Consider the following 10,601-nt stretch of genomic DNA (forward strand, 5'->3'; position numbering starts at 1 on the left):
ATATGCTAATTATTGTCAATTTCTTTGAAAGTAACATTTAAACAATTATTGTTTTTAAAATACTGTTGTATTATTGAGCAGTTTTTAGAATTATCTTGCATGAGAAGAAGTTGGGAATGCTTCCACATCCAGAATTTAGTTTGGATTTATCATAACATCCTGTGTTTAACAGAGCTGCTCACAAAAAGCATTTTTCTGGATCACATGGACCTGCATGGATGGAAAAATGTTGCGAGTTTCATCAATTTTCTCAGAATTTAGATTTGCTTGAATGTCATTTACCAGAGGAACTTACTATTCCTCCATTACTGTGGAAACAGACTGGAAATTATGTACTAGTGTGTCAGTGCTTTTTTTTGAATCACTGAAACCAGTCTTTGTTGGTGCTATTACAATTGTCCCCATAAGAGGTTTTCTTCTCTCCCCCCACCCAAGTATTCACTGAAACAATTTTCAGGAGCTTGTGAGAACAGTTGCATAGGTGCCTGGTTACCATCAAAAATTTTGACTCAAAAGGAAATTTTGTTTGCTATTTGGTTATGAAATATAAATATGGTTATTCAGTATCCTTTCTCTGAATAGTTCAATTATTCTGAAGTGAAGCCTTTCACAGTCACTTCCATTCACGCTCATAGCTTCCTCATACCATTTACTATAAGAAATCTCAAGTCTGGGAGAACATTGTGTGGAATTAATAAACTCCCAGACATGATATTCTACAATAATGAAGGTGGGATTTTTGTCTCTGTAATTTTGTAATTGACATGTAACAAGAACCAATTTTTCAAGCAGATGTCACTGTTGTGACACCTGCTTGAAAAATTGTGAACATAAAGGCTGCAAGAAAGAATAGGTTACTTTTCAAACAATGCAGCATCATAACAATTCAGAAACTGAATGTTGTATTCCTGTAATCTCTTGAAATTTCTAAACTTTTTCAAAAGCAACTTTCTTTGCTATTTGGCTATGTAATAGTAATGGATATTTACCCTACTTTTTGGTGTAACACTTTTTTTTGTTATGCCAAATCAAAGACTTTCAAGTTATTGCTCTCAACGCTGTATATGTCAAAGTACACTGGTGTCCAAAAGCTAAGGACGAACTACATTTTTACCCGTATATGAAAAAATGTTCATCACTACTGCCAAATGTGGATATACTTTTATTACCCATATATTAATAAATTACATTACACAAAAAATGTTATAAATTTCATACAAATTAAATGGCAAGACATTTTTGACAAAAGTCACAAATTTACTAAGGATGCAGTTAAGGAATTTATGCACAGTGCTCACTGAACACTATGCAGAGACATTTCAGTATGGAATATGTCCACCCGGAAATGTGATGCAGCTCTCACAACCGTGTACTATACTTACTACCAAGTGATTCAGTTCTTGAGGCAAACTGGCCTACTCCTCCTTCAGAGCAAGGATAAGGCCTTGTTTGTTTTCTGGAGTGGAATTTCAAGCAGTAATGAATCTTTCTATTGTGTCCGAAATGTGTTCTATGGGTTTGAGATCTGGGGAGCATGCTGGTCACTCGATTCGATTAATATCCTTGGTTTTCACAAGTATCTCCAATGCTTGTGAATGATGTAGTGTGGTATTATCACCCATAAAAAGGAATTCTTTGCCTACAGCATCATGGAACAATTGAACATGATGTTGAAAAACTTAGTTGCAATATTGTTCGTCAGTCACAGTCCCTTTTTCTATTCATCATAATGCCTCAAAAAACCATTACCCCAGCACTGCTGTATCTATCCCTTTCAAGAACATTCTTGCAATGATAAGCAGCGCCACTTTCATATCAGATCAAGTCTTGTCTAGAAACGGAGGAAAGACTAAAACAACTCTCACCTGTAAAGAGTACATTAGCTCATTAGCATCTTGTCCAATTTTTATGGATACAACACTACTGAAAATGTACTTTACAATGAGCAATGGATAAAGGGATGCAAACTAGAGGCCTTCAGGCATACTTCTTGTCATGGTTTGTTGAGATATCTGCGCACCTGTGCTTGAATGAAGCCAACTTACAAGTTGACCCTGCAGTGATGCATCGATCATGTTTTGCTGTTATAAACAAAAATTTGTCTTCATGCTCTGTGTAGAACAAGAGCAACCTCTTAGCAAAAGTATGGAACACATTCCACTGGCCTTCTAATTTTCCAGTAATTCTTCCCCATGTGAAATTATTTTTATTTATTTTTTTTATTATTTTATTTAATTTATATTTATTATGGGGTGCTTAATGGTCAAAGCTGTATAACTGAGAGGAGACCTCCACATAGCCTTTAAAGGAATGTGGAGAACCGACCAGGGCTTCTGGCCAAATGTCCAATCCTCACCTTCTCGTGGTGCACCCTGTTGGGTATCGACTTGGATACTGAACGAACGAAGATGGGCTGGCAATTTGGGATTTAGCCAACCAAATTGTATTCTTATTGGTTAAACCAAAATAAAAAATGATGGTACAACATGACAAAATTTCATGCCGGCTGGGGCGTCGCCCGGTTAAACAAGGCCCCATTGTTTTCGCCAGGGAACCAGGGCGAACAGCAAAAAGTCAGCTACTGGAACAAATCTGAAAACAAACCCTAACTCAACATCACCAGAGTTAAAGATCGGTACTATCAACGTAAGAAGCCTGAATGGCAAAGAAATGGTGCTAGCTGAGGAATTAGATAAGTACCAGATCAACATAATAGGGGTGACTGAAACAAAAAAGACAAAAACTGGCAAAATCTTTCTGAGCAATAAATACAAAATGTTATATTCAGGCAATTAAAATCAAGGAAAAGAAGGAGTAGCCATAGTATTCAACACAAAATACGAGGCTAATCTTCTTGAATGGCAGTCAGTCTGAAGTAGAGTAATGTGGGCAAATATGAGAATGGGGAACTGGACAATGAGACTTATTTGTGCCTATGGTCCCACTAAGGTAGAAGTGGAGGAATTTTTTGAGGCTTTAGAAAAAGCAACTGACACAATGAAAAAGGAAAAGTTGGTCCTTGTTGGGGATCTAAATAGCAGAGTAGGAAATGATTGTCAGACATACAAAAATATTTTGGGAAAATTTGGAGAAAAGAGCAAAGCTAATAATAATGGCAAATATCTGTTGAATTTCTGCTCAGGACATGGACTGGTTATTACTAACACCATGTTCCAACATAAAAATGTTCACAAATTCAGATGGACAGAAGAGGCTAGGTATAAGAAAAGTCTCTTTGGCTATGTTATTGTTGATAGTGATGTTTTCTCCCTGGTGCAGGACACCAGAGTGTACAGAGGATTTGAAATTGGAAGTGATCACTATTTAGTCTTGAGCAGGATAAAATAACATGTAAGAAAGTTTTAAAGCGAATAAAAGTTAGCAGCTCTCAGATGTGAACTGTAGACTAAAATACAGAAAGATTATTGAAGGAAAAATGAAAGAGTTTGAGAACAGGAATCAAACCTTGGAGATTCAGTGGCAAACTCTGAAGAAAACATTGATTGATTCTGCCAGAGAGGCATGTGGTGAGGTTGTCTGCAAGGATAAAAATATCAGAACTCCCTTTTGGATACAGGAAGTTAAAGAGGCAGTGAAGGAAAAGAAGAAAGCATATCAAAAGTTCCTGTCAAATAAGTCAGCTTGTGCTCTTAGAGAATATAGAGACAAATGCAAGAATGCTAAACACTGTGTAAAACTAGCTAAACAAAAGTCATGGGAGGACTTTGGCAAGAATATAGAAAATAAATATCAAGAAGGTGGCAAAATATTCTGGAGGAAAAATGAAAGAGTTTGAGAACAGGAACCAAACCTTGGAGATTCAGTGGCAAACTCTGAAGCTTAGGAATGGAAGAAAGAGTGCTGTAAAAGGAGTTAGAGATGATAAAGGTGACATGAAAACTAGAGAAAAAGATATCCTTGAAGTATGGAGTAATTACTTTGAAAAACTGCTAAATGAAACAATCAGTGATGACAGCACAGTGGTAAAAAACACTGACCAGGCATGTAGTCAGGAATACATGTCCATACTTGAAGTAGAAAAAGCCATCAAAGGCTTGAAATGTTGAAAGGCAGCAGGAGTAGATGATATTCAACCAGAAATGCTGAAGTATGGGTATAAGAGTCTTACAGTGGCTGCACTGCATAGTTCAGAAAGCTTGGACAGAGGGATGAATTCCCGATGATTGGAGTAGAGCTCTCATAGTACCCATATATAAAAAGGGAAATAAAACTGAATGTGAGAATTATAGCGGTATTTCCCTACTGATGTTCCTGGCAAGATCTATGCAAGTATACTTGAGAAACGGTTGAGAAGAATTGTGGAAGAAAAGCTTGGTGAAGAACAAGCTGGATTCAGGCCAAATAGAGGCTGTCAGGATCAGATCTTCACTTTACGACAAATAGTCGAGAAAGCATGGGAATATAACAAAGATCTGTATTTAAGTTTTGTCGATTTGGAAAAGGCATATGACAAGGTGCCAAGAGAGAAGCTATTCAATACGCTGCAGTTATATGGTGTCAATGGGGCATTATATCAAGCAATACTTAGTCTTTATTTGAATTGTGAGTCAGCAGTTAGAATTGAAGGAAGTACAGGAAGATGGTTTAATGTTAAATCTGGTGTGAGACAAGGATGTACATTATCCCCTCTGTTATTCATTATCTATATGGATCACATTATGAAGGAATGTGGTATTAAACCTGATATCAAAATTGGAGATGTTAATGTCAGCTCTTTGCTTTATGCGGATGATGTTATACTTCTAAATAAATCTGCTACAAGTCTGCAAGATTCTCTGACTAAATTGAATAGCTGTTGTAATAGATATGGTATGAAGGTCAGCAATAAAAAGACAAAGACAATGAAAATAGGCAGAATCATTGAAAATGTCAACTGTGTTGTGAATGGAGAACCTGTGGAACAAGTAAAACATTTCAGCTACTTAGGCACAATTTTTACTGAAGATGGTAAATTAAATATAAAAATAGACAACAGAATCAACAAAGCTGATATGGTAGGAAGTCAATTGAATAAATTCATATGGAATAAGAGAGAAATTAGTCGAAACACTAAATTAGCTGTATACAAGACAAGGTTCAAACCAGTTTTAACTTATGGATCTGAGAGCTGGGTCAGAAGTAAAACACTTAACCAAAGACTAGAGACCGCAGATATGAGAGTCCTGAGAAAGATTATAGGCATGAACAGATGGCATCAATGGCAATGTCATATTAAAAACGAGGATATTAGGAAAGAACTTGACATTGTCAGCATCCAGGAATGCGTTAGCAGAGCTAATCTCAAGTAGTATGGGCATTTAAACAGAATGGGCGAAGAAAGATTAGCAAAACAAGTGTTCTCTGCCAGGTTGGCAGCAAAACGACCCAGAGGAAGACCAAGATATAGGTGGATTGATACAGTACAAAGTGCCTTAGACGATAGAAATATAAGATCTGATAATGTTGGAGTCTTGACAAGTAACAGACTGATTTGGAGGAAAATTGTAGATAGGAAGGTAGTAATGCTGTAATTTTTTTTTTTTCATGTAGTATCACATCCTGTACACTCCTTGAGGGTACATGGCAGGAATTTGATGATGATGATGATGGTGAAATTATTTGTCTTGCAATGTTTTAGAGACATTACAAGACATCCAAATTTGCAACTTTATTCCTTCACAAAAAGAGCTTCCTTCAAACGGCTTTGTGCACGATTCAAAAATTTGAATGTGTACCCACCTTCCAGTCGAAATTCAGTTATACAAATTGCCACAAGCTGATCCATCTGAATTTGCAGTTGTAATCTTCAGAAAGTGTTTGTGCTTAAGTTATGGACACCAGTGTATAATAGGATATCTGAAGTTAAGAAAAAAATCACTGAAACACGAGGTTGTCTTATACTCTGGGTATAAAATCTGAACTTTTGAATATCATCTTGCTCATACTGTGTTTTAATAGCCTTTTGTTTGTATATTATCTTAATTAGTATACTAACATACTGGTGTATAAATACAATAAATATATAATGTATATAAATTGTATTTATTAGATAAACATGCAGTTGTTCATTTAAATCATAATGAAACCTTTCTGCCTAGATGATCATGATTCACAATATATGAATCCAATGACTAGCAAAAATGTAAGAAATAATTTTACTCATCCTGTACAAGAAGACATTCATAAATTGTAATAACGATAACACCTGCTGTGATTCCTGTGCCTTGCACATTACATATTAAAATAATAGTAATGTGCAAGAAGCTATAAGTGTTAAGATTAAAATTTGTGGTTGTCTTATGTGATGAGTAAAGCAGAAAATATGCATTTTGAAAAAAATTTGGAAGGTTGTCTCATAAGGCCAGTTGCATTGTATGTGAGCATATACAGTAATTTTCTTTCAGGGTAGGGTGTACCTGTTTAGCCTCTTGATAGCTTATATATATATATATATATACACTCAGGTCTCTTTTTATGCGGATTTGAAGTTATGCGGTGCACGCTCACAGATACGAGACCTTTCGACACTTCTATACATGTCAACAGAAGGGGAGAATCCATTCCGATAATAGGGAATTCCAGCGTTTCCCAAACTTTTCCTACAATGGAAACACTTCACAAATCCTGAAATTTTCATGGAACACCTTAGTTATTTTGTAATATATTCATTAATAATTAATTGTTAATTTAGATGATTTTTTTTATTATCATTAATTAATAAGTGATAATTAATTAATTAAATTTGGCCCAATGGAGAAAAAAAGCACCAAAGAAAAGAAATTTCTTTGGAAATGAAAATTGCAATTTTAGATCGCTTAGCTAAAGGAAAGGGATCTACGGTGATTGGTAAACATTTTAATTTAGGCGAATCTACTATAAGAGCAATTAAAAAGAATGAAGTCGCAATAAGAAAATCTGTCATTTCTGGCACAAAACTAAGTGCCAAATTATCATCGTACTCAAGAGATGCTTTATTAGAAAACACAGAATGAGCACTCATAATTTGGATTGAAGAATTAACTCAAAGAAGAATTCCTATAAGTGGTTATTTAATTAAACAAAAAACTCTTTGGTTTTTATTAACAGATGAAGCAATTGGAGCCATCTACTTCTGTTTCCCAGGCTGATAAAGAATTTTGAGGCTAGCAAAGGATGGTAAACTGGGTTTTTAAAAAAGGAATGCACTTCATAATGTGAAGATTACAGGCGACATTGCAGCAGAAGATTAAGAAGCAGCCAAAAATTATTTTCAAGAAGTTAGCCAAAATAATTGAAAATGGTGGATATTGTCCCGATCAAGTGTTTAACGCTGACAAAACAGGATTGTTTTGGAATAAAATGCCTAGTCGACCTTACATTGCAAAGTCTGAGGAAAAAGCAAAGTGGGTTTAAAGAAGCAAAGATCGAGTAACGTTGTTACTTTGTAGCAATGCATCAGGAGATCGAATGTTGAAACCCCTCCTAGTAAATCAATTTCTAAGGCCACATGCTCTAAAAGACAAAGATCTAAAACAGCTGCCTGTACATTGGATGGCTAATACAAAGGCCTGGGTAGCAACTGCTGTATTTACTGAATGGTTCAATAACTGCTTTGTACCAGAAGTGGAAACATACATGAAGCAAAAAGCTCTCGATTTTAAAGTTTTATTAATTGCTGACAATGCACCAAGTCATTCGCATTTAGAACATCCAAATATGCAGGTAGTGTTTTTTCTGCCCAATACAACAAGCATTATTCAGCCATGATTTTTCAACGTAAGTTTAGGTCTTTTTTGCGCGATTTTTTATATGCGGTTTTCTATGGAATGTATTTACCGCATAAAGAGACCCGACTGTATATGTATATATATATAAATTAGACAAAGCCCTTTGGTCAGAAGGACCTGGGATCAATTCATGTCCATGATGTGAGGAACCTTTATCAGGTTTCTTTCGACTAAAGGTGAGTTAGCCAGTCTAGTCTCATACAGGAGACTAGACTGGCTAACTCATCCCTCAAAACAGGCAAACTTGCCCCATGAACGCACAAAGAACTACTGTTGTAAATATGTTGTAAATATATAGATATATACTTAATCCCTCATTAGGAGGGCTCAACCTCCCTTCTCCAAAGGGATGGGGAAGATAGGGGGACACTCCATACGAATAAATAAATACCATTTATGACGAGTCGAAAGACTTGCAGTTCCATTTTGGCCAACAAAAGGCAAAATATTTTTAGAGCCAATTCCAGAATTAGGTTCACATTATTTTTATGCTTTAAGAATGCAACAAACTTTTGGTTGGTTTCTTTCACATGTGATACAGAAACATGGAAAGTACGAGAGTATTGCCATTTTCTATATTTTAATATTAAAACAAGACCACATAAAGTAATCTATCAGCATTTATTTATTTATGATCACTGGATCACCATCATAAATTTTAGCTAAGGGCTGGATACAAGCTTACTTTGACGATGTTTGATAGATAGCAGATGAGTATGACAGCTTGAATAGTAAGTTAGATGGGTATTAATTTTAGAGCACAAACTTGGAGCACAACTGGAGAGACATGAAGTATCTTCATGTCTCTCCAGTGGTACTAGTCATGAAGTATCTTCATGACTAGGCTACTAATAGAGACTAACCTAGTCATGAAGATACCTCACATACAAACTTTGTCTGCTTAAACTTAATAAGCAGACAAAGACTTAATAAGTGAAGTATGGAAAGGAGGAGTAGAATCTAACAGATAAGCTTAGGTGTTGACAGTTATTCATGACTTATTTTTTTTAACACTATTAACAACACCAAATGAACTTTTTTTTAAAATGATGTTTTATTAACTGCTTATATTTTGCTAAATTTCGAATCAGCATCATCAGAGCACAGCATGTATACGTGACGATAAGTGAAGCAATACAACTGTAATGGACAAAAGATCTAAAGCCCTACTTTTGGCACCCGCTAATGTTGGAAAAAAAAAAAAAATACAGTTATGTGGGAGTTTCTCTTAAGATCCCAAATTTTCCAGTCTTCCAAATTTTTGGCAAATTAATGCAACCACATTTGTTTAGGTTAGGAGAATGCTTCATAGCCATGGCAGACTCAAAAAATAATATTTCAGATCTGTAATGACATCTAAATAGCATATTAATTTTCTTCCATCTAATCCTGTGTGAAGGGGGTGTCCAAAGAGTGGTCTGCCAGTCCTGACTTGCCATAATAATGGTAGTGAATGTATTTTTTATGTTCTTCCAGGTAGATGTTAATAAATCTTCCTGTCTGCCCATAGTAGGCCAAGTCACAGGGAACTTCATACTCTCCAGGGTGTGCTAGAGGGTGAAATTTATCCTTAGGCGAGCGGATCAGATTTGCTAATTTAACGTGAGGTTTGAATGTGGTAAGAAGGCTATGTTTTATCAGTACTTTGGCTATCTTTTCTGATGCATCTCTGACATAGGGAATAGAAATGGTAATGTTGTGTTCCTGTGTATTAGGAAAGGCAGGGGTAATGAGACTATGTAGTATTTTATCTATTTTGTAGGAATTGTAGCCATTGGTCAAGAACATATGGCACAGATATTTTAGTTCTGTGGACAGAGCTGTATCGTTACAACAAATGGATCTAGCTCTGCGTGCAAGTGTTTTTAAAATGCCATACAGTTGGACTGGATGATGATGTGATTGTTTATGTAGATATCTCTTCCTGTATGTGCGTGCATGCATGCGTGTGTGTGTTGGTTTTCTGTAAATGGTAAAAGATAGTGATCCATCTGAAAGGCAGGTGATTAAAGTGTTGAGAAAAGGTAAACAGTTATTAGATTCCCCTTTCTACTGTGAAGTGGATTTTGGGGTGTTGGCTGGTAAAGTAGGTGACAAATGCATCCAAACTGTTTTGTCCATGGGGCAGTAGAAGTCAGAAGTTATTGGACTTATCACTATTATAGTACCAAATAACACAAGACTGAGCTGGATTGAGGAATGTTCAAACAGTAAAGGACTCTTGGATGAAGTAATGGTCTACTTACTACAAGGAAAAATTAGATATACACCTAACCCTCGATTTACATGGTACTCAAATTGCGTGATTTTGGTTTTGCACAACTGAAAAAAAAAAAAAGGCTACAAATTTTTGCTTTACATATGATTTTGGTTTAACCTAGTTTAAAAAGCTATGCAGGTGACCTACACACACTATTGTAGATTTTGTACCCCTTGGTAGCATACAGCTATTCAGTATGACACATCAGTTGTTATTTGGCTGTTATTGAACCTTGAGTTATCAGTCTACCAGAAGTGTGCATGCAATTTTTAGATGTAATAATTAAGATATAAAATAACATTCTATTATTATAAGAATATGACTGGTTAACTAGCTTCACTACTGTATTATTTATTAACATAAATTTGAAAATAATTATAAGGAGACACAATAATTTAACTACTGCTATATAGTATATGTGGCATTGTGTGCTGTCATGTGGCTTAAGTTTAATTAATTGGTCCAATGCAATTAATTATATGATAATTTTGAATACTTTAATTTATCATTTAATTGTAACCAAACCTGCATAGATTGGGGAAAATTTGAGATATATCAGAAAACAATAATGAAGG

This window comes from Typopeltis vanoorti, chromosome 22, assembly GCF_054136105.1.
Source record: "Typopeltis vanoorti isolate ZY-2024b chromosome 22, IOZ_Tvanoo_1.0, whole genome shotgun sequence".
In the NCBI taxonomy this organism is placed as follows: domain Eukaryota; kingdom Metazoa; phylum Arthropoda; class Arachnida; order Uropygi; family Thelyphonidae; genus Typopeltis; species Typopeltis vanoorti.